Genomic DNA, 24,266 nt, shown 5'->3' on the forward strand with positions numbered 1-24,266 from the left:
ACCTGCTACACATTGTTTATCCATTTCCCTGTTGTTGGACACTTGGGTTATTTCCAGTTTAGGCAGTTAAAAAGAAAGTTGCTATGAACTCCACATTTCTCTGAGGCAAATTACTCAGGAGTGTAATAGCTGGGTCATATGATAGGTGTGTGTATAAACTTTTTAAGAAATTGTCTGTCACATTGTGATTTATAATAAGAAATACGCATTTGGTCTTTGTCCCTCTCAATACCTGGCACAGAGCTTCTAAAACCCTTAGCATTTCCTAATTGAAAAGAGTGATAAAAGTGTCTTTGTTAAGTTAGTGAGGTGGCTTTTGGAAAGTCCCTAGGTCACCTAAGGAGGAAGCAATCACAAACAGATTAGAGCTTTTAATTCCACCCCAACCTCTGGGGAATGGACATAGGCTGAAAATTGAGTTCAATCACCAATGGCTAATGATTTAATCAATCATACCAGGTAATGAAGCCTCCATTAAAACGCCAAAGAACAGTGTTTGGAGAGCTCGGTTGGTGAGCACATGTAGATTCCCGGAGAGTAGAACACTCAGAGCATGGGAGCTTCATGCCTCTCTTCCTATACTTTACCTTATGCATCTCCTCCATCTGGCTATTCCTCAGTTAACCTTTTTTAAAAATTTTTTAAAGATTTATTTATTTACTTGAGAGAGAGAGAGCAGAGGGGCAGAAGGAGAAGGAGAGAGAGAATATCAAGCAGACTCTGTGCTGAGCGTGGAGCCTGACTCGGGACTCAATCCCACGACACTGAGATCATGACCTGAGCCACAATCAAGAGTCGGACACTCAACCAACTGAGCCACCCAGGCACCCCCTCAGTTAACCTTTTATAATAAACTGGTAATCTACTAATTAAAATGTTTCCTGAATTCTGGGAGCAGCTCTAGCAAATTAATCAAACTCAGGGAGAGGAGTCCTTAGAACCTCCAATCTGTAGCAGATTGGTCAGAAGTATCAGTGACACCTGGTCTTGTGATTGTGTCAGAAGTGTGGTGAACAGGTGGGTGACAGTCTTGTAGGACTGAGCCCTTAACCCTTGGGATTGACATTATCTTCAGGTAGATGGTGTCTGAATTCAGTTGAATTATAGGACATCCAGCTGGTATCAGAAAATTGCTTGGTGATGTGAAAAAAGCACACATTGGAATTGGTGCCAGAATCAGACTGCCAACCTGTTTTCCAAGTGGGTTGTTTCATTTTACATTCCCACCAGCAGTATATAAGAATTCCATTTCCTCCACATCCTCACCAACACTTGATACGGTCAGACATTTTAATTTTAGCTATTCTAATAGGTAAACAGTAGCATCTCATTGTGACATTTTTTAAGTTTCCTTTTTCTTTTAGTAATCTCTACACCCAATGTGGGGCTAGAACATATGACCCCAAGATTAATTTTAGTATATGTGCTGCCGAAGCAAGCACTGACCCCAAGATTAAGAGTGAAATACTCTTAGGACTGAACCGGCCAGGCACCCCTCATTGTGATTTTAATATGAATTTCCCCAATGACTAATGATGTTGAGCATCCTTAAGTATGCTTTTGTATTGTCTGTGTATCTTCTTTGGTTGAATGTTTATTCAAATATTGGGGGGTCTTTTAAGGTTTGTTAGATGGGATCAAAGCAGCATTTAGCTTTAAATTTCCACTACAAGGCAAGAATTTTCTGAGTATTTTACCTAATGTCCCAAGAATTATAAGGTTTTCCAGTCTGACTGGTGGGATACAGGACTATTCCAGGCCCTCTGTATACACTGGGCATTGTTCTCTCTAATCTTCTCAGTTGTTTCCTTGATGTTGGATAGTTACCTCCTACCCATGCATTGGTAAGATGGGACTCCACAAATCTACCATAGTTCTTTCTCTGTGTAGCTCTCTCCTCTTCCATAAACTGTCCAGTGAATTGTAGCAGCCTTGGTATTTCCAGACTTGGTGCCCCATCTCCTCAGCTCAGAGAGTCCCTGGGCTTTGCTTGAGTTTCCTCTCCTTATACCATGGCCTGAAACCTCTCTGAAGACCTTAGCTAGGATAATCGTAGAACTCAAATCATCTGTTTCCCATCTTTCAGTGGTTATTGTCCTTTGTTGTCTAATGTCCAGTGTCTTTAAAACCATGGTTTCATATGCTTTGTCTGGATTTTTGGTTATTTTAGGAGGAAAGGTAAATAAAGTTCCTGTGATTCCATCTTGGCTGAAAGCTGATGTCCGAAGTAATAATTTGAAAACAAATACAGAACAACACAATGAGTATTTTTATTTTTTATAGGTTCTTCAGTTTGGGCCACAAAATAAGTTCAGATTTCCCTGATTTTGACTCCAAGAGTGCTATGCTACGTTGGCTCCTGCTGGAGACTATCTGATCCCAATCATCTCTGCGTCTTTATCTGTCATATCTTCTTGAGGCATCCAATCTATCTTCTAGAAATGCCCAGGGCTTTCTTTCCACCATGTGGCAATGGACAATCACAAATTAACGTATACAAAGATCATTCTTCACAAATATTCTAATTTTGAGAAACTGCCTCATTACTTTTATATTTTGATCCATGTTTGTTAATCAGTTTGCATGAATATACTTTTTTTGTGTGTGTGAATATACTTTTATTTGAAGATTTGTTCAGCAAATCTTGCAGTGACCCAATTCACAAGATATACAAAAACAGTAGTAGTATAAGAGGAACAAGGGTTTAAACAAAAGTTGACCAGTAGAGTTGTAAATGGAGAGAAAAGGTTTTCTAAAAAATGGAGGAGGTATATATACGGCATACATATCAAAGACACATTTTCACTTTGAAAAAATAAAATGGAAAAAAAAGAAAATGGAATCCTTCAGAAAACTCTAAGATTTAATAAACAAGTTCAGCAAGGTTGAGGATACAAGATCAATACAAAAATCAATTTTATTTCTACACACTAGCAATAAACAATCTAAAAATGACATTAAGAAAACAATTCTATTTACAATATCAAAAAGAATAAAATCTTAGAAATTAACAAAAGGAGTTCAAGACTTACGCAAAACTATAAACATTGCTAAAAGAAACTAAAGGAGGCACAGATATTGTATCAAAGCCTATCCATGAGTATTCAAGGCAGCATTATTTATAAGAGCCAAAAAGTGAAAGAAATTCAAATGTCCATCATCGACTGATGGATGAATAAATAAAATGTGTCATATCCGTAAGATGGAATATTATTCAGCAATAAAGAGCTGAGGCAATGATACATGCTAAAAACATTGTGTTAAGTGAAAGAAGTCACTCACAAAAACTATATTGTACGATTTATAGGAAATCTCCAAAATAGGTCAATCTATAGGGACAGAAAGATGAGTGTTTGCCTCAGGCTACAAGTGAGAGGTTAGGAAAAAGTGCGAAGTAAGTACCAATGCATGCAGGGTTTCTTTTGAGGATGATGAATATTAATTAATTGTGGTGATGGTGTCACAGCTCTGTATTAAAAGCCATTAAATTGGGGGCCTGGGTGGCTCAGTCGGTTAAGCGACTGCCTTCGGCTCAGGTCATGATCCTGGGGTCCTGGGATTGAGTTCCACATGGGGCTCCCTGCTCAGCGGGAAGCCTACTTCTCCCTCTCCCTCTGCCTGCCACTCCCCCTGCCTGTGTGCGCACACTTTGTCAAATAAATAAATAAAATCTTAAAAAAAAAAGCATTAAGTTGTATAATTTAAGTTGGTGAATTATGTAGTATGTGAATTATGTGATATGTGAATTATAAAGTTGTCAACATTTTTTAAAAAAGAAATTAAAGAATGGGGCACCTGGCTGGCTCAGTCAGTAGAGCATGCAACTCTTGATCTCAGGGCCATGAGTTCAAACCCCATGTTGGACATGGAGCCTACTTAAAAAAAAAAAAAAAAGGTGTGAAAAGAAACTAAAGAAAACACAAATGTATCGAAAGATATCACATGTTAATGGATCAGAACACTTAATATTGTTAAGGTGGTAATACTCTGCAAACTGATCTGCAGATTCAACACAATCCTTATTTGTTTCTCCAAAAAGCTATATAAATGACCAATAAGCACATGAAAAGATGCTATTTATTCATTATGGATATGTAGATCAAAACTACAATGGGATACTACTTCACACCCACTAGGATGGTTACAATCAAAAAGACAGGCAGTCACAAGTTTTGGTAAGGATGTAGAGAAATGGGATCCCTCATACACTGCTGAAGAGATTGGAAAACAGAAATTACCACACCATCTAGCAATTCTACTTAAGCTATATATTCAAGAAAATTAAAAACGTACGTCCACACAAAAACTTACACTCTAATGTTCATACAGACATTATTCATCATAGCCAAAACTAGAAACAATGTAAATGTCCATCAAATGATGAATGAGTAAACAAAATATGATATAGCCCTTTAATGCAATATCTTTTAGTAATAAAAATGAAAGTACTGATGTATGCCACAAACTGAATGAACCTTGAAAACATTATGCTAAGTGAAGTAAGCCTGTCACAAAAATCCACACGTATAGTTCCATTCACATGAAATGTCCAGAATAGGCAAATCCATAGAGACAGGAAGTAGTTTTACAGGTGCTACTGGCTGCAGGGTGGAAAGAATGGGGAGTGAGTGCTAATAGGTATGATTTTGGAGGGGAGATGAAGATGTTCTAAAATTAGATCACGGTAAAGTTCACACAACTCTATGACCATAGTAAAAACCTTGAAATTGTGCACTTTAAAAGGGTGACTTTTATGGCGTGTGTATTACACTTCAGTAGAGCTGTTACAAATAAATAAAATGGATTATAAGTATTTAAAATAAAATTTAAAAGTCTAAAATGAATGCATTTTATTATTATTTGCCTTCAGGTCTACTACAAGATTCAGTTTTATAAAATGAGTAACGTTTCCTGTGCCCAAATCTCCTGTTTTCTTTTTTTCTTTTATATTTTTTTAAGATTTTATTTATTTATTTGACAGAGAGAGACACAGCGAGAGAGGGAACACAAGCAGGGGGAGTGGGAGAGGGAGAAGCCAGGGAGCCCGATGCGGGGCTCGATTCCAGGACCCTGGGACCATGACCTGAGCCGAAGGCAGACGCTTAACCAACTGAGCCACTCAGGCGCACTCTTTTTTTTTTTTTTTTTTTTAAGATTTATTTATTTATTTGAGAGAGAGAGAGAGAGAGCGTGCGTGTGAGCGCACACGTGTGAGTGGGAGGAGGGACAGAAGGAGAGAACCTTCAGGCTCACTGCCTGCTGAGCATGGGGGGCAGACATGGGACTTGTGAGATCACGACCTGAGCTGAAACTAAGAGTTGGTCTCTTAACTGCCTGGGCCACCCAGGTGCCTCAAGAAAAAAATTCTTTTTTTTTTTTTTTTTTAAGGATTTTATTTATTTATTTGAGAGAGAGCATGAGTTGGGGAGGGGCAGAGGGAGAGGGGCAAGTGGACTCCCGGCTGAGCAGGGAGCACCACACGGGGCTTGATCCCAGGACCCGGAGATCATGACCTGAGCCAAAGCAGGATGCTTAACGAACTGAGCCACCCAGGCACCCCAAGAAAAAATTTCTTAAATGATGCCCTTTAGCTGGCTAGCTCACAGGACTGATTATTTACCTATCGTCTTTCAACCCCAAACGCACCCTTTCATAGCTTTTCTATTGATGCTATGACTGGGACTTTGCCGATTACATTTCCCAGGCTCCTTTGCCAGCTGGTGTTAGATTCTGCCAATTCTAGAGCCAGATTAGAAGGTGGGAGGAGGAAGAAGACTTCTTTCCTGATCCTGTGCTGTTTCTAACTGTGTTGGCCAAGCTTCTGTCAGCCACTTGGAGGGAGCCAGGCGGCAAGCACTTCTCAGATGCCTGATCCCCAGCTCTAGAGGTTCTCTTCCTCCACGGAGGTGACTAGTAATCCCAAGATCTTCCCTTTTGTTTCCCCAGACCTAGGTGTAGCTGCTGCTTCTGCTGTCAGCTCTGGGTTACCTCCTTGCTCCACTCTTGTTTTTTCAGTTCTACAACCCTCGAGTAACCAGCTGTCTCTATAAAATCTCCCTGTTAACATACCCAGTGTTTTTCCTTTTCTTTTGTCTTCTTTTTTTTTCCTCATTGGACTCTGATAGATACAATACTACGCTCTGCTAACTGTAACATGGAGGGGCATCCACTTCTTCCTTTATAAAGGGAAGATTGAACCAAAAAGGGGGAAAAAAATTGGTAAGTTTTGCTCCTCAGTTAGTTCAACCCTTATCATCTTCTTAATTAAAAATTTTTAATTCATCTCAGTTTGAACATGTCATACTTGTTTTTCAACCTGCCTACACCTACAACTACCTATAAAGCCTCCTATACCAGTGAATGAATTTCCATATAAAATAAACATCTGAGTTTCTTTTTCTTCGAGTATGTAGAACATTTTTATAAAAACACAAATCTACTTTGGATGTACTTTCTACTGCATCTGTACAGCTAAAGGTCACCTAGTCATGTATTTCCATGCTACTCTGCAGATCAAAGTAAGAGACTACCAAATTTCCATCTTCAGTCATCTATTCTGAGCCAAATAAAGCTCTTCCAGTGGCAGGATTTTCAATCTTGCCTTTTACATTTTTAAGTCGTGTCCTTTCACCTGTAGAATTTGCAGAGCCTCCTGGACACTTTCTATCCTCCTCCTTCTCTGGCTAAGTTGTATTTAAGTATGGCAGAATAAGGCTGATGGAGGGTATTCTTCCAGATGAGTATTTAAGAAAATCTCATAAATACTTTGTACCAGTTACTAATTTATTGCCTCCCACCTCCAAATCTACCTTTCATTGCCTGCTCTAGAATAATGGACTTTCTCCTTCCTCCTTAAGCATTGTCAGTAGAGGTGTTGCAAGCATGCTGGAGGAGAGAGGGGCTTCTCTTCCTGGCTGCAGGGTGCTCTTCCCTCCTCAGGCTTTAGCAGTGGCCAGCAGCACTCGGGACCAATAGCATATGGCACCTTCCAATAAGCAGCTTTTCTTTTCTTTTTAAAGATCAATTATTTATTTATTTGTCAGGGAGAGAGAGAGCACAAGCAGGGGGAGCACAAGCAAGGGGAGCGGCAGGCAGAGCAGGCAGAGGGAGAAGCAGACTCCCCGCTGAGCAGGGAGCCCAATGCTGTTCTCCATCCCAGGGACCTGGGATCATGACCTGAGCCGAAGGCAGATGCTTAACCGACTGAGCCACCCAGGTGCCCCAAACTAAGAAGGATGTGTGTGTGTGTGTGTGTGTGTGTGTGTGTGTGTGTGTGTGTTTTCTTGTGGGGAGGGTAGTGGGGTGAGGGAGACAGAGAATATAGACTTAGTTTTCCAGGACAACAGAATTAAGAGTAAAGGAAAATCAAGTGAAATAGGTTAAGGCAGTGTTTTCTCTCTTTTTTTTTCTTCCTTTTTTAAAAAATTCTATTTATTTATTTGAGAGAGAAAGACAGGAGAGAGAGCATGAGCAGTGGGGAGAGGGAGAAGCAGGCTCCCTGTAAGCAGGGAGCCCGACGACATGGGGCTCAATCCCAGGACCCTGGGATCATGACCTGAGCTGAAGGTAGACGCTTAATGACTGAGCCACCCAGGCGCCCCTCATAAGCAGCTTTTCATGGCGCCTCTTGGGTGACTGCATCTGAGCGTTGGTAGCAAGGTCTTTCTCCATGAACACCTTCTTCCAGCACTCCAGGGGGTGGATTTCCAGCAAGTTTCACCAGTGTGGCACCTTAGCAAACTTGGCAATCCGGTGAGATAAGGCCATGAGATTTCTGACAAAGTCTGGATGTCATCACTAATGAGTCCCCCTTCCTTGGTGCTCTATCTCAGCCCTCTGGGTGATGGCTGCTCCCAACATCTGCTATTCACATATCTTTTAGCATTCTCTTTACCTCTTGCTAGACAATCCCTCATTACTCTAATCTCTTGTTATAGTTAATAATTCTTTATGTAGAACTTGCCCTGTTCAAATCACTATGTCGTTCATCTCTCCTGATTGGACCCTGATGATATGAGTCATTTGCTATATTTTGCCTCTTTCCATCTGTTATCAATACAAAACTATGCAAATATCAAGCATATCTATGACCAGTGATTAATCACAGCACAAATGTGTATTAGAGGGGGAAGTCAAGTTTTTAAAAGGTTTATTCATTTTAGTGTAGGTTTTTAGCCTTTGTCCGATCATATTCCTGCTTCAACTAGACAGATACAGACTTACCTCACTTTTAAACTTCACCTTTAGTGTTGCACATCGATTGTTTTGTCTGCCCTGTCCTGCACCCTCTCATTTTGGAAAAAGCAGCCATTCCCTTGTGGGGGGTCTGCTCCTCTCCCTTTCCCACCCACTCTTCTAAATGTATGATTTTATAGGAAGTTGCCAGTAACACTCACTGTTACAGGATTAGGCACAGGACTCAAGTCTAGCCAGTTGGAGACTTTGGTTAGGATGTTTCTGATTTAGAAGTTAAAGGAGCACTACATTTGTATCTTTGGGGTAAATACCCAGTAGTGCAATTGCTGGATCGTATGGTAGCTCTATTTCAACTTTTTGAGGAACCTCCATACTGTTTTCCAGAGTGGCTGCACCAGCTTGCATTCCCACCAACAGTGTAGGAGGGTTCCCCTTTCTCCGCATCCTCGCCAACATCTGTCGTTTCCTGACTTGTTAATTTTAGCCATTCTGACTGGTGTGAGGTGGTATCTCATTGAGGTTTTGATTTGGATTTCCCTGATGCCGAGTGATGTTGAGCACTTTTTCATGTGTCTGTTGGCCATTTGGATGTCTTTTTTGCAGAAATGTCTGTTCATGTCTTCTGCCCACTTCTTGATTGGATTATTTGTTCTTTGGGTGTTGAGTTTGATAAGTTCTTTATAGATTTTAGAGACTAGCTCTTTATCTGATATGTAGTGATCCGAAGGGGCACATGCACCCCAATGTTTATAGCAGCAATGTCCACAATAGCCAAACTATGGAAAGAGCCTAGATGTCCATCAAGAGATGAATGGATAAAGAAGATATATATACAATGGAATATTATGCAGCCATCAAAAAAATGAAATCTTGCCATTTGCAATGATGTGGATGGAACTAGAGGGTATTATGCTAAGTGAAATAAGTCAGGTATCATATGATCTCACTGATAGGAGGAATTTGAGAAACAAGACAGAGGATCATAGGGGAAGGGAGGGAAAAATGAAACAAGACGAAACCAGAGAGGGAGACAAACCATAAGAGACTCTTAATCTCAGGAAACAAACTGAGGGTTGCTGAAGTGGAGGGGGGTGGGAGGGATCAGGTGCTTGGATGATGGACATTGGGGAGGGTAAATACTATGGTGAGCACTGTGAATTGTGTAAGACTGATGAATCACAGACCTGTACCCCTGAAACAAATCATACGTTATTTGTTAATTTAAAAAAAAAAAAGAAGTTAAAGGAGCGAGTCATTTCCTGTCTGGCCAGGCTGGGGAGATGTGAACTTGGACCTAGTGGTAACTATAATTCCAGCCTTGTAGAAAAAGTCAGTCTAAGACAATGAAGTTAATATGTGTGTGTGTGGGGGGAGCAACAATAGGAGGAAAGGGGAAAAAAAATTGTTGGAGTTAGAGCACTCTAACCGGTTAGATGGTAATCTTCACATCTATTACAGTGCCATGCACATGGTTTGCTGATTAACTGATAGTTGGAAATCCCATGGGGCTACAAATGTGGTTATCTGTTTCCCTTTCGGGGTCTTGTTTAACTATATATTACAGTAAATGGTGCCTAAAATATTCAAATAGCATATTGTAATAACAATAGCCTCTATTTATTAAGACGCTGGTATATTTAAAGAACTATATTTTATGTACATTATCTTATGTAATTGTAACACTATGAAGTATTATTTTCATTTTAAAGATTTTGAGAGAGAGAGAACACGTGTGAGCGCAAGCACGAGCCCGCAAGAGCCCGCACAAGCTAGAACTGGGGGAGGGGCAGAAGAAAAGCGAAGCGACTCCCCGCTGAGTGCGGAGCCCCTCTCCCGCTGACCAATCCAGGAACCCAAGATCACTACCACCTGAGTCAAAGTCAGACTCCCAAACTGAGCCACCCAAGCACCCCAGTATTATTTAAATTTTAAATATAAGAATACTGAACTTAAATTAACATGATAGAATCTGAACCAAGGCTTAAATGACTCCAAGGTTCATCCACCAAGCTATGCTGCTTCACCTCTAATGCTTATACTTTATACTTTAAAAGGAAGACCTCTGGGGGTATATTATACATACTTTTCTCTTTGGCTATAGGAGATGGTTTAGGAAGAATAATTAGGTGGAGTCCAAGGGTACAAAATAATCATTACTAAACATTGGACATCTAAAGACATTCTTTTTTCTTTAGAAGTTCTGAATCTTCTCGATATGAAGTCAGATCTTCTTTACCTGCCTGTTTAATGGTATACACACAACGGGATGGGGGCAGTGTTAGGAATGGCGCCATCAGCCTGATTTGCCTTTGATGTCCCTGTGTATTGCAGTGAGGAGAAGCCCTGCGCACAGTCTTGAAATAAAACCAGTGATCATTTAGGGGCGCCTGTGTGGCTCAGTCGGTTAACATGTCTGCCTTCGGCTCAGGTCATGATCCCAGGGTCCTGGGATTGAGCCCCTAGTTGGGCTCCCTGCTCAGCAAGAAGTCTGCTTCTCTCTCTGCCCTTCTCCCACTTGTGCTCACTCACTCTCTCTCTCTCTCAAATAAATAAATAAAATCTTTAAAACCAGTGACCATTTAAAGCTAGTTTTATTTTTCTGAAAAAAAAAAAAACAAAAAACCAAACATAAAACAGGTATGAACAAGTAGGCGTGGTAGTTGGTTGTGTTTTAATATTCCCCGACCAAATTGCCTTCTCTTCTTTTTGTTTAAATTTTGTTTGGAAAAATAAAAGGAAATTATTTCAATTTTTATATCAAATTAGGCTCATACATTAAGAAGAAATACATAAAACAACATTTTCTCAATAATCACCACATCTTAGCATGTGGGATTAATAGATTTTAGGTCACAAGTCAAAATTACTTTAAATTTTAAAGGTTTTTTTGGTTAGTTGACCCAACTAATTCCCTTTTTTCCTAAGATACTTTGAGCAATTATCCATAAAAATGTACTTGCTAGAGTTTTATTGCTGATTTTTTAAAAAGGACTATTACTGATGTAAATAAAGTAATTACAATTCATTTGCTGTAGTTCACATTTCAGCTTTATGTATGTTCTCGGAAAGAAGCTTGAAAAGATTTGTGGGGCTGTATTGATTACTTGCAGTCAGATAATATTTCGGTAGCTGTATTTATGATGTCAAAACAGAAGAAAAGCAAAACCTTTGTTATATCGATCAAGTTTTGGTTCTCAAGTACAGTAAATAACTGATTTATTATCACACAATATATTAAGTTTTGCTTTTATTTTTCTCTCTGTTCTAACTGAAATTACAAGTTTTCCAGAACTCAAAGACTAATTTTGTACCAAGAAACAGCAAGGATAAATAAAAATCTTCACTCTGAAGAGCATCATAAAGTTGGACCAATGAAATGAGGCCTCATTTAATGTTGAATTGGAATTTAAAATCAACACTACGAAGGAAGTTCTAGTAAAAGCTTAAACCTTCTAGATTTTTGTTTTAAATATCTTCCCATGGTTTGACCCAAATGCAGAAAACAGTTAATCTGCAGGGGGGCACATATTCACAAATGGACTGTTCAGTGTTGCAAACAAATATATTCACAGCCAACTAAATCGTTTTGGCAAGTGGGCAGATTTTCACATATCGACCCCAAGTGATAGGAGCACATGTACTCCGATTTTTTTAAAAAATATTTATTTATTTAAGTAATCTCTACACCTAACATGGGGCTTGAACTCAAGAGTTGCATGCTCTTCTGACTGAGTCAGCCAAACGCCCCCCTCGCTGATGTTTTTGAAGGATATTTTAGAGGGACTTTTTTTTTCCCTGTGATTAGTTACACTGAGGATTGTGTATGTGTTTACTTCTGCCCTGTGAGATTTTCCAATAGCTCAGCTGAATTCTTTTTTTCTGATTACTACTGAAATGAAACAGAAAATTAAACAAGTAGATACATTTTTGTCCTTGGAAAACACTGTTTGTTACAGTCTTAACTCTTAATAACAAAAAGGAAATTCAAATGCATTTAAGTCATCAAGGGCCATGACAGAAAATAGCAAAATTCTCTGCTTAGAGAGGCTGAAAATTGAGTGCAAACCCATACCTGCCCCCTCCCAACTTACCCTCTCTCCAAGTTCTGCTAGTAAAGAAAACAAATTAGAGACTCTTAAAGGCCAGAGGGAAGAATTAAAGACAGTTTCAGCGGGCAGAAAATTAAAGCCCCAAACACACACTAAGAAAATGCCTAAATTGAACAGTCCTCAGGCACATGCTGTGGTGTGTGTACCACTGTTTGCCAGCGTAAATTTTTCTTATCTCTTTCCTATTTAAAACCTGGAGTGGGCACACTGTTTTAATCCCGAGTTTTTACTGTTGTAACCTAGGAACAATAATTTGAGGCTTCTAAGTAGGTAAGTGTCACCATGGAGACAAAAAGAAATCTCTCTGAGATATCCTTCTGCCTGGAGCTTATCACTAAAAAAAGGATGTGAAACTCAAAGTATATTCAGATCAACTCATGGGCTGAACCTTTGGTCTGTACTCACCCCAAAAGGTGGATTTTTAAATGTCCAGATACATTGTTAGTTGGTATATAAAATACAACCTCTGTGAGGTTATACCTCTATGGGGTAAAACCTCTATGGGAACCATTTGCAAAAATCGTCAAAATTACAATTACACATACTCTGACCCAGCATGTCTTTTATCTCACAGATAGACAGAATTTATCTTGCAGATATGTATAGCAAAGATGCTAAGTAATATGCTAGGTATAGCATATATGCTAAATAATAAATACATGAGGTTACATGTAACATTATTTTCAATAGCAAAAGCCTGGAAACAACCTAAATTTCTATTAACAGGGCAGTGGTTAAAATAAAGTATGGAATACTCCGCAGCTATATTGATACATAATGTTATATACAAGATATACTGTGAGGCAAAAATAACAAGTGCGTAATAAGCAAAGTGGGTAGTATGCTATTATTTGTGTAAAAAAGTGGGACCAGGGGATGCCTGGGTGGCTCAGTTTGTTAAGCCTCTGCCTTCTGCTCATGTTCCCAGGACCTAGGGATAGAGCCTGCACAGGGGGGAGTCTGCTACTCTCCCTCCCTCCTTCCCTCCCTCCCTCCCTCCCTCCTCCTGCTTGTGCTCTCTCTCTCTCATTCTCTCTCTCAAATAAATAAAAATCTTTTTAAAAAAGCGGGATCATATTCATATTTATTTGTTTGTAGGTGCATAACATATCTTCGGATGGATTCACCAGGAAGCACTAACACTGGTTGTCTCATGAAGAGTGGAACTGGGTAACTGGGGTACTAGATGGGAGGAAGTCCTCTCATTGTATAGTTTTTAGTACCTTTTGACTTTTGAGCCATGTAAATGTACTATTTGAAAAAATAAATAAGTTTAAGCAAAACAAAACAAAAGTATGTACAGGTGAACAGAATTGTTCACTAATACCCAGAAGTTTCATTGGTTCTACCCACATTTAGGAATGTCTTCTCATCTCTGTCTTTTACCTTGTATCAAAAGATTTCCTAACATGGGAAAAACATGTTCTGGAAAAAGTATTAAAATATTAATAGCTAATTAAACATGCCCTATGTGCCAGGCAGTATACTGAACTCTTCACGTATGTTTTCTCACTTAAATTTTTCTTCTTGTCCACCACCCTGCCCAAAATTCTCACTTAATTTTCACAACTCCACGAGACAGCTGCTATTCTTATCTTCATGTTACAGAGGAAGACACTGATATAACACAGCCAGGATCCACACCAAGTCTTACGGACTCAAAAGCTTGTGTTTAACCCCTCTGCTATACTGTTCATCTTTTCCTCTTTCAGTATACTTGAATTCTTCAAAGATCTTTGGCTGTACATCAGCTCATGAAAATAGATAAGTAACAGAAAAATATATAGGCATTATTTGACAACAGCTTATCTCATTTGATGAGTAGAAAAACATTGTTTCAGAATAGAGGCCAGATATGTTGGCTTACATTCTTAAATGCAAATGCAGTGTAATCTTGAAGCCATCTGGTCAGAATCATAAGTCATTAAATATAATTTGTGACTGAATAGGAACCTTTAACAAGAATGGAATTAACAGTCAAAAACAAAACAAGGAAAACAAAACAAAACAAAACTCTTCCATAATATTAAGAGCCAGATGTGAAAACATCAGTTAGCTTTGGGCTTGTGCAAATTTACAATTTCTTAGGCTGACTTGGATTTGAGTCTTTTGTAGCTCAAGTTTCACTTAGCATTGGCAATACTCAACTTTGGTTTTCAAAGGATAAAGATATTTGAAAAGCATCATAGGCCTTCAAATGTTTTATGCCAAACAGTGCTGATTACTTAAATATAAACAAATCAGTAACATCTGGATTATTTGCAACTTCACATGCAATTTTAAGGAGAAAAAGTAAAATGCCTGGAAGAATATATTTAGGGCTTGGTCAAATATAAAATTTAGAAATCAGGCTTCTTTGGGGAGGTTTGTGGAATTTCATCCATCAAAAGATTACCTCCATCCATTGTGTAAATCAAGAGACTAGAATTTAGGGGCGCCTGGGTGGCTCAGTTGTTAAGCGTCTGCCTTCGGCTCAGGTCATGATCCCAGGACCTGGGATGGAGCCCCGCATCAAACGCCGCATCGGGCCCCGCATCGAGCCCCGCATCGAGCCCTGCATCGAGCCCTGCATCTGGCTCCCTGCTCGGTGGGAAGCCTGCTTCTCCCTCTCCCACTCCCCCTGCTTGTGTTCCCTCTCTGGCTGTGTTTCTCTCTGTCAAATAAATAAATAAAATCTTTAAAAAAAAGAGACTAAAATTTAAAAAGATCATTACCTTGTCACATTACAAGAAATATACTCAGCAATATTTTTGTAAATAATAACCCCATCTTACATTAAAGTGCTTTGTAGCTTATAAAAAGACAACTTTTTTATACTTTATAAAATTAATAACTGAATTTTAAAAGATGATTGCGATAATGTTTCAACTATTTCAATGATTTTAATATCTTAATTTTAATTTTTTTTAAGATTTTATTTATTTGAGAGAGAGAGCACAGAGGGAGAGAGGGAGAAGCAGACTCCCCACTGAGCAGGAAGCTCGATGCAGGGCTTGATCCCAGGACCCTGGGATCATGACCTGAGCTGAATGCAGACGCTTAAATGACTGAGCCACCCAGGCACCCCAATTTTAATTTTTTTAAAAAACCTTTTTTGTTTTTTATTTTTTAAGTAATCCCTACACCCAACATGGGACTCAAACTCACGACCCCAAGATCAAGAGTCACATGCTCTACTGGCTGAGCCAGCCAGGTGCCCCAGCATCTTTCAATTTTTATTTTTATTTTTATTTATTTATTTATTTTTAAATATTTTATTTATTTATTTGACAGAGAGACACAGTGAGAGAGGGAACACAAGCAGGGGGAGCAGGAGAGGGAGAAGCAGGCTTCCCGCTGAGCAGGGAGCCTGATGCTGGGTCGATCCCAGGACCCCGGGACCATGACCTGAGCAGAAGGCAGATGCTTAATGACTGAGCCACCCAGGCGCCCCAGTTTGTAAAACTCCTACTTTACTTCCCCAAGAGTTTGAATTTGAGTTTATAATGAAATATGCGTATTGTATCTATCAAAGCCCAGGCAAGAAAACAGAAACCACTCAAGGTCTTTCACAAGAGGGGATTTTCATTCAGAGAATTACATGGTTCACACACAAGTGACAGAAAAGCTGAGAAGGCAAATGTAGGATATCGAGGCAACACAGGAATTAGCAACCCAGGACGCTCCCACTGCCCCAGAGCAGGAAGACAACCAGAGGAGGCAGGTTGACCAAAGTCCAGAAAATGGGTTAGAGTCGGGGAACCTGTTCACGCTGAGCTGGGACAGGATGGCCTGCTTGGCAGAAACTGAAACCAAGAATGTGACACAGCCACTTCCACAGGTGCTGCCCGTGCTGAGTTATGAGTAACTGACCTTCTCTCCTCCTGTACTCCAATCTTCTGCCTGTGCCTTTCATTGGCTGAACCTACCTGCAAGCCAGGGCAAAAGGAACGAGGAGACGTAGCTCTCTCTGATATAGATTATTAGAGCACAGGAAGGGCAGAGGACGGGTTCGAGGTCTGATCTTGCTATTTAGCAACTACCCTTACCCTTAGGGCAACTTCATCATTCTGCCTAACATAAAGCAACTACCCATCATGCAAACAAAGATACTGACCTCTTCTTCCTAGCAAGGGGGCAGGGGAGGGAAGAAACACAAAACCTTACCAGCCATCATGTCCATCTCAAGGCTTTTCAGATGATAAGCAATCGTCCCTGGGTGTGGGTCCCCACTGTGGTCCTGGTGACCTATGAACTCGATTGTAAAGTTCAGCACTACTGGTTCTCATTCAACATAGTAGGAAAAAAAAGGGAAAAATCTGAAACAAAAAGAACAATTTGGTGTGTATGTGTGTGTATAGTTTTTTAAAAAACATAGCTGCTATGATCCTTATTTCTGTAACTATTGCAAGGTCAAGGGTGATATTTATTACTTCCTTTACCTCCCATTCTATAATCATTTTGTTCTCATCCAGCACCATGATTGGTTGGGATGCTTTTGATCGGGTGACTACAAGCTTTATTCTGAAACACCGGAGCTCATAGTAGTCCAGCTTTTTAAAAATTATTATTTTTTAGTAATCTCTACACCCAATGTGGGGCTTGAACTCACAACCCCAAGATCAAGAGTTGCGTGCTTTCCTAACTGAGCCAGCTAAGTGCCCCAATCCAGCTTTTATTGGGTTATTTTTTTTATTGGCACAGAGCTGTCTCCTCCTGGATCAGACCTTGTAATTCTCCTACTAGGGCAAACTAGCATTTGACTCCAGTTATGGGCCTGGAAGCAGTGGTAGATGAAACATAGGAGAGATTTGGTAATGAAACCATGCACGATGGCTCCTCCTCCAGCCCACAGTACCCTGTCACTGCAAGAGGCTTGAGAACAAGGTCCTAAGTCCTGTTTAGACTTTGTTCTGAACTGCAGACTGTAGCCACAGATGCTGGACTTGTTTTACATCCCAGACTGGACAGTGCGTGCCTCTCAGGCCCAGGCTGTTCTCATAAACGGCCTCCTCTGTCTACTTGGAGTACACGTTATCTGCACCCTGGGGTTCACACTAGGTCATTTCTCATCACCTCTAGTGACACCTACAGAGTCAATAGACTGGCCTCACTGCCCCAGTAGTTGAAACAGAGTGTTGACAGAGAAGGTATGAAGTGTAGAGGTCAAATTTGGGGATACGGATCATTGGGGGAGGCACTAAGAACTGGGGGTTAACTTGTACAGGACTGACCTCTTTGCAGGATGGTCTTTCAGGAAAAACATTTACCTTTCTGCAAAGTTCCATGGAAACTGATGACAGCTCAGTGCATAAAGGCACTGGCCAAGGGCAGTTGTTGGGCCAATGGACCAATGCTCCTCCATCCTGATTGTAGCAAGGAAGGGACTCCTGCTCCCCCAGCCGTGAACGGTAAGGTCCTGAGTCATGTAACAGCTCATGGCATCATCTAGTTGCAAGAACTTCACCCCCATTTCATGTCAGGGAATGAGGGGACACCTCTGAACTGCTAGGATAGAGCTAAGACCAAGTTCTTGCACCTGTCACGTTGCTATTGTGTCCCAGCTGTGATCACACCTAGTGGTGTGCTGGAGGGGCTGTTGTTAACCTCATAAAAGCAGCTTAAAAGCCCCATAGCCCAAGGGCTGGCATTCCTGTCTACAGATCGATTCGGCCAGAAGTCTCTGCACTGGCCCCAGGATGTGTGGGCAATGGGAGGATCTGTACTCCTGAGACTTCTGTTTCCATGAGCGAGTCTTCTACTACGAATGCAGCTCTACGTATGTGCTGCATCGTCGTTTTGCCTTGTTTGCTCAACACCCAAATTGAGGCGTCTGTTCTGACTTTACATATTGTTTGGTTATAGTGATTTCCCAAGTATTTTTTACAGATTGAATCCAGGCATGATATATTCTTTGAATCTCTGATTATAACTTTCTTTCCCAGCTGGCCAATTCATTTTCTGCTGTTGTTGTTGTTGTTGTTTTAATCTATGTAAAGTATCCTAAAGTTTCAATTCTTTTTATACTAACCTATAGATGTTATCCTACTAATTTCTGGCTTCTCATATTACAGATTTAAAGTCAGATGGCAGTATGTCTTTCTTTGTAAGTAAAATTTTTTTCTGACTGAAACTTTTATGATTTCTTAATCTCATTGGAGTTTACCAGAATAGGTATCATTTCTTATTAAAACCATCTGGAATTCAGTGAGCCCTTTTAGCCTGCATATCTTTCCTCAGCTCAAGGAAATGTTCCTCTGCTATGTTTAATTTTTCCCTTTTTTCTATTATTTCTTTTTATTCCCCCGTGGCATGACTATTATTCATATGTTAGGTCTTCGGGACCTATCCTTCAAATCTCTTATCATTTCCCTAATGGTTTCCATCTCTCTGTATTTTTGTTCTGAGCTTTTGTTCTATGATCACTTGATCTTCAGGCCAGAAATTTCAGCCTCAATTTTAAACATCTTTTCTGTGAATTAGGATGCTAAATATGTAGCCCATTTATGCTGTTCACAAAACTTCTTTAAAGTTTCTGTCCTACTTTTAATTCTCTTCCTGAAGCTCCCCTTTAATAAGGAACTCTTCCTGAGTATTCTGTTTATTCATCCTCCCCCTGGCTGCTAGACCTAGAATATTGACCTTGTTCTTGGAATCTTGCCTATCTTTGAGAACCACACTTTCCATAAGAAATATGGATTTCAAATACTAACATTGGTATTCTCTAGCCCAAGTCCCTAGGCTTTCATCTGGCTCAGAAAAGAGACACACCAGGACGTCTGGGTGGCTCAGTCGGTTAAGCGTCTGCCTTCAGCTCATGTCATGATCCCAGCCTCCTGGGATCGAGTCCCACATCAGACTCCCTGCTCAAGGGGGAGTCTGCTTCTCCCTCTGTCCCTCCAACTGCTCCTTCTCTCTCTCCCGCTCACTCTCTCTCTCTCCAATAAATAAATTTCTAAAAATCTTAAAAAAAGAAAAGAAAAGAAAAGAAAAGAGACACCAGCAGCAGCTCCCCCCCAATCAGTAGTGGTGTTCATTACCGGCCTCACGTCTTCACCCCTCCCTATAGCCATGCCCTTGTGGCTTGGCAGCCCTTTTGGCTTGGCTGCACCTCCCATTTCTGCCTTTCTGAGCCATGTGACTCGATTTGACCAAGGGGATGCTTTCAAACAGAGGATTGAGAAAGTGCAGGCACATTTCTACTCACTGCCAGGTTCCTTTGCCTTTACCATGGGAACGTCTCAGGGCTAGCCTGTAGAAGGTTAAGACATATGGAGCAGAGGTATGTCATCCAAGTGACTTGCCCCTCCAAGTGACTTCCTATCTTATTTTTGGTGTCCAGAAAATCTGATACGTAAGATAAATGTTGGGGCACCTGGGTGGCTCAGTAGGTTAAGCATCTGCCTTCAGCTAAGGTCATGATCTCAGGGTCCTGGGATCCAGTTCTGCATCCGGCTCCCTGCTCATCAGGGAGCCTGCTTCTCCCTCTGCCTCTGCCACTCCCCCTGCTTGTGCTCTCCATCTGTCTGTCAGGTAAATGAATACAAATTAAAAAAAAAAAAATACTGTAAATCTGTAAAAAATAAAATAACAGAAATAGTTATTTTTGTTTCCAGACTTCCTGGGCATTTTTGTAGAACAAAAGGCAAAGTTATTATAATGATCTAAAAGGAGGCCATATATGAGCTCCTACTCCCTCAACCTCTCAGATCTCTTCTTTTCCCTCGTACTTGTTCTGTTCCAGATACACTGGCCTCCTAGCTGTTCTTCCTCAAACACAGGTACTGTTTTGCCACAGGGCCTTTGCATGTATCTGGAATGCCCTTCACCTTTACTCAGATATCAATATGTGTGGCTTACTCCCTCAATTCCTTCATATCTCCCCAAAGGTCACCTTCCCTCATTACCCAACTTACTCCCCTCCAACACTGTCTATTCTCTTCTTTTGTTGTATTTTTCTCCACAGCACTTATCACAATCTAACGTACTCCATATTTTACTTTCTTATTTTGTTTGTTTTCTCCCTTCCCCACTAGATGGTAAATTCTGAGAAGGCAGAGATTTTTGTCTGTTTTATTCACTGCTGTATCTTTAATACCCAGATAGGACTTAGTAAATACTTACTGAATTGAATAAAGCAATCAATATTTTAAAAACATTATCTTTGACATAGGGCCAAGTGCTTATTTTATTTATTGTAACAGAATAAGCATTCTGTTAATCTAAATGTTGTATCATGGCTTTTAAGTTCACGTGAAGTCTAATGGGGGCTTAAGAGAGATGGTTTTATTAATTAATTAATTAATTTATTTATTAAAATATGCTCTATGCCCAATATGGGTCGTGAACTCACGACCCTGAGACCAAGAGTCGCATGCTCCACTGACTGAGCCAGCCAGGGACCCCAGAAATGGTGGTTTTAGATACAATTTATTTAATCTGTTAAATGCTTATTATAATTTCACTCACAGTAGATTCTCATAGTGGTAGATATAATGTGAATTTTTAATACATTTGAATATTCAAATAATTTTTATCTGTGAAATGAGGAGGCTAATTATATCTCAACAAAAGCCTTAAAAATTCTTAAACACAATGCCAATGCATTTCCAATAGAAAATGAATTCAACTCTCTCATCAAGTCACGAATTGTTTACATATATACATTTTTTTCCAGTTAGTGGTAAGAAATGCTTATAATAGAACATTTGTAAAATATACAAACAAAAATAAACGAAACAAGAATCCCCCTTTTTCCATCTAATTCTGCAGGTCGTTGAGTATTCTTCATAAACAAGATTCAATTGCAACACACCAATCTATATGGATTGTCTGTAATTTATCTCCCCTTGTCAGAGGATTTGTAGGCTGTTTCCTATTTTTCCCCAGTATGAATAAGGCTTTAATGATCATCCTTGTATATCGTTCTTTGAATGAATCCCTGGCATATGAGTTTCATATATATTTTGGATGGAGTCTTAGACATAGAACTAACATAATAAATTAAAGGATATAAACATTTAAGAATTTCTTGCTACATATTGTCACATTATTTTCCAGAAATGGTACATCAATTTTATGCTTCCATCAAAAGTGTATTAATGCATCTCAGCCCTCTCATACCAGCATTAATTTTTTTTATTGTGGTAATATACACATGACACAAATTTTACCATATTAACCATTTTTAAGTGTACAGTTCTGTGGCATTGAATGTATTTACATTGCTGCCCAACCATCACCACCATCCACTTCCAGAACTTTCTCATCTTCCCAAACTAAAACTCTACCCATTAAACACTAGCTCCCAGCGTGCCTGGGTGGCTGCTTTCAGCTCAGGTCATGAACCCAGGGTCCTGGAATCGAGTCCTGCATTGGACTCCCTGCTCAGTGGGGAGCCTGCTTCTCCCTCTGCCTCTGCCCCTTCCCCTCCCTCATGTGCAACCCCTCTCCACCCAGCGTGCACGCTATCTCTCTGTCTCAAATAAATAAATAAATAAAATCTTAAAACATGCAAATACTAAGTCCCTCTCTTCCCTCTCCTGAACCCCTAACAACCACCATTCTACTCTAGGTAACTCATACCAGTGGGATAATACAATATTTGTCCTTTTGTGACTGGCTTATTTCACTTAGCGTAATGTCTTCAAGGTTCATCCATGTTGTAGCATGTGTCAGAATTTCCTTCTTTTTAAAACAGAATAATATTCCATTGCAAGTATATACCATATTTTGTTTATCCATTCGTCTGTCATTGGATACTTGGGTTGCTTCCACATCTTGGCTGAGCAGTATTGAATTAAAAAAAAAAACCTTTTCCCTATGTACCTTTAATCACATTTATTCAATTTATTATAATGCTGAACACACACAGACACAGACACATTTTTCCCCCTCCCAATTAGTTATTTGTATTTTTATTTTGTTTACACTGGATTTTTGGACACAAGTTTCAGTGACTTCAATAGGTATTATATAGAATCAATACAGGAATATATTAAGCTAAGAACATTTCATTTATGTTTGTATCCAAAGTGAAAAATTTTAATAATTTTTTTATTTGTTTTGGCTTTTTTTTTTTCTTTGCAGTTTGCCTCAGCTGCCTTTAGATGGCATTAGATCCTTGGGCATGTGTTGTGGGATTTTTTTTTTTTTTTTTGGATCTTGCATGTGTAGGTGTATGTTTTGACAGCTTGATGGATTTAAAGTCTGATCCAAATGTTATTTGAGGCCTAAAATGCAGGATAAATCAATATAGAAGCTGGACATCTTGAGACCTCTTTCAGGATGCAGGCTATCTTCTGACTAACTTCTATTCTCCTTTTTCCTAAAGCAATTATTCTCCAGGTCTTTGTCTTGGATTAGGTCGTTTTTGAACAAAAATCTTAAAAATGTTTTGAAATGCATTGTGAGGTCCTAAGCAAAATAGAGACTATTTTCTCTCCCACACATGGTAAAAGTTTGGATTGAAGTTGGGGGGGGGGTCCTTTCGTGAGTGTAAGGAATCCCTTACCCTCTCTTTTCTGAACCAACACTTCAGACGTCAGAATTTAAGGTTCTGCTTGGCATAATGGAAGTTTCAGCCAAAAATCTAGCAATGAAGGATGTGGGGAAGAATGTGGGGAGGGATGGTGCCATCTCCCTGATTCTGATATTTGGATTTTGGTATGAAGCAATGACATCTGTATTCTTTTTTTTTTTTTTTTTTTTTTGCCACTGCACTCAGAGTTGACATGGCGGAAAGATTCTTTTTCTTTTTTTTTAAATTCTCAAGCTGCTTTGACTCCTTTAAAAGATGCTTTACTCTCAGGAAAAGAAAACCTGACTCTAGTCCATTTCACTTTGTTGTCGTGGGTTTGACTGGGCCTTGGGAGGTCAAGGTCAAGGGTGTCAGTGTTGGTGACTTGGCGGCTAGCCTTCCCTACACTGCATTGGAATCAGCTGGCTCCAGGTTTTTGTTCTGTTCGGCCACTAGACCACATTGTCTTCCAAATGAAACCAGAGTGTGGCTGAAAGCCAGAAGGAAGCTCTTCTACTCACTTGACTGTTTGCATAAAGACTTCTTTTAAGGCGAGGATAGGAACAGTAAGAATAACCTTCTCCATAAGCGAGTGATTTGGATCATCTCTACCTTTTGAAACATTAGCTTTTTCTTCAGTAAATTACTGCTGAAAACACTGCCTGTTTGTATAGATAACTGACATATATCACATACGTAATAACACTTTAAACACTTTTAAAGAAAAAAGAAACAAGTTTGCACCCTATTTAGGTCAGAGGGCTCACAAATTTTGAAAACCTCTTACGTGCCCGTGCCCTACATTTATTATCTCAAATAATATTTACAATAACTTCACAATGAGTATGATTGTCTCCATTTTATTGGTACAGAACTAGAAGTCCACAGAAATAAAAAAAAAAAAAAAACTTGCTCAGGTTTGTACAACTAGTAAATGACAGAACCAAGATCATGGTCCATTCCCATTGAATATAGGTGGAAATAGGAACCATTTATTTATTTATTTATTTGTTTGTTTATTTAAAGATTTTATTTATTTATTTGACAGAGAGAGACACAGCGAGAGAGGGAACACAAGCAGGGGGAGTGGGAGAGAGAGAAGCAGGCTTCCCACGGAGCAGGGAGCCCGATGCGGGGCTCCATCCCAGGACCCTGAGGCCATGACCTGAGCCGAAGGCAGAAGCGTAAGGACTGAGCCACCCAGGCGCCCGGGAACCATTTATTTAAGTTTAAGGCATATTTGGTTGCCTATCCCAAACTGGTGTCTTTTGAATCTTTGTAATATTCCACACATTTCATTCCTTAATAGTCTCAGATAACAATAAATGTATTTTAGATGTATTTCACAATTTTTCTTTTTATAGTTCTATATCAGCAGCATTTTATAATTTTTCCCCTAAATTTGTAATTTGTCTCTGGAGGAGTTCGAGGGATGTGGAGCTGATCAAGGAAAAAGATGACCA

This window comes from Halichoerus grypus, chromosome 3, assembly GCF_964656455.1.
Source record: "Halichoerus grypus chromosome 3, mHalGry1.hap1.1, whole genome shotgun sequence".
NCBI classification, from domain to species: Eukaryota; Metazoa; Chordata; class Mammalia; order Carnivora; family Phocidae; genus Halichoerus; species Halichoerus grypus.